Source organism: Salvelinus sp. IW2-2015, unplaced genomic scaffold (assembly GCF_002910315.2).
Source record: "Salvelinus sp. IW2-2015 unplaced genomic scaffold, ASM291031v2 Un_scaffold3428, whole genome shotgun sequence".
In the NCBI taxonomy this organism is placed as follows: Eukaryota; Metazoa; Chordata; class Actinopteri; order Salmoniformes; family Salmonidae; genus Salvelinus; species Salvelinus sp. IW2-2015.
Window position 1 is genome coordinate 73,035 of NW_019944708.1, and position 1,854 is coordinate 74,888.

The 1,854-nt window shown below is 39.4% G+C and overlaps 1 protein-coding gene across 1 annotated transcript in view; it reads left to right on the plus strand.

Annotated features, from left to right (window-relative positions):
* LOC139025858 (dnaJ homolog subfamily B member 6-B-like) overlaps nucleotides 1-1,854 on the plus strand; it is a 34,344-nt gene that overhangs the window by 31,444 nt on the left and 1,046 nt on the right. The gene's annotated exons all lie outside the window — the stretch shown is intronic.

Here is a 1,854-nt window from a genome sequence, read left to right on the forward strand (position 1 = left end):
GTCTGTCTGCCCAATATAAAAGATCAAAGCTGGTGGAGGAATAAAAATAGCATAAATAGGAAAGTATACCAGTTTCATTTGAGGACCAGGATGTTGACAGCTGTGCCATACAGATTGCAAAATAGTTGGGAAGAGATTTTTGATGTACCGATTCCATGGTACAGGGTGTATGAGTTGATATATAAAACAACGCAAGATTCAAGACTTCGTGCTTTTCAGCTAAAATTATTATATAGAATTCTTGCCACCAACAACATGTTGAATATTTGGGGCATTCAATCGTCGAAGCTCTGCAGATTTTGTTGTGAGGATACAGAATCAATAGACCATTTATTTTGGTATTGCCCTCAGGTAGCCTGTTTCTGGTCTCAGGTTCAGGAATGGCTGAAAATGCATAGCATTGATCTAAATTTGACCCTATAAATAGTACTGTTAGGAGATCTGGAGAGACCGGGTCAGTCAATTACCAATATACTAATACTCTTAGTTAAAGTATTTATCTTCAACTCGCAATCTGTAGATTCTCTTCGATTAGATAGATTGAAATTGTACGTTAAACATCATAGCATAGTTGAAAGATATGTGTTGCGTAGAAACCCGAAGTGGGTGGCCAGCAGAGATAGATGGGAAGGGCTGAGGGAAGCTGAGGGTTGGGATGTGGAATTGGAGACAAGTGGGAGTGGAGTTGCTGTGTGAGAGAGAGAATGATGGTCAAAGATAAAAGTACAAAAAAAAAGTCAAAATAAAACACAATTAAAAAGTACATTTGAATGACACTAAGTGGCAGTGTTTTTACAACTAATGCCGGTTTGCCTGAGGCTGATGCCGTGCAGGTGTTTGTACACATGCATATACACACACTCTCATTCAAATAAACACATACAGGAACACACACATACATGTAATAGTGCCAGACGTGGACACAAACATATACAGTTGGCATTGCTATTATGATTTTAGTTGTCCTTGATGGCCTTTGTTTTAAATGTATTTTTATTTTTATTTTATTTTTGCATTGTTGTTTGCTGTTTTCTGTCTTTTCCTTTTTTCTCTTTAGTTCTCTTGGTTGTTGGTGCATTGGGGGGTTCTTGGGTGTGGGGAATGGAATTAAATATTGTTTTTGTTTTTTCCCGTGGGGGGACTGTGGGAGGGGTATCGAATGGTTGAGGGACAGCTATTGGGTAACTGTGGGGGGGGATTGAGCAGGGCATTGACCCTGGATGCTTCTGTGTGTCGCTCTGAATGGGAATCTGTTGGATGACTGGTTATGATGTAGTTATTGAGCGGCTTCACTGCAAGTATATTGTATGTTTCGAATATTCAATAAGAAAAAACAAAAACAAAAATTAAATGAAATTGTAATTTTTTTTAAATAATAATAATAATAAGGCCCGAGGGGGGTGGATATATGGACAATATACCACGGCTAAGGGCTGTTCTTTAAGCACGACGCAACGCGGAGTTCCTGGACACAGCCCTTAGCCGTGGTATATTGGCCATATATCACAAACCCCCCAGAGGTGCCTTATTGCTATTATAAACTGGTTACCAACGTAATTAGTCAAAATAAATGTTTTTTCATACCTGTGGTATACGGTCTGATATACCACGGCTGTCAGCCAATCAGCATTTAGGGGTCAAACGAACCAGTTTATAATATACAGTATACTTTAAAATGGTCATTGTCAGCATAACACCAGAGTAGAACTGAGACCAGTGGTCTCCTGTCTGTCCTCTGCCCTGAGCATCACACTCACTCACACATACACACACAAACACACAAACCATACAATCAACACACACACACACACACACACACCATAAACTCAACACATCACACAGCAACACTTATTT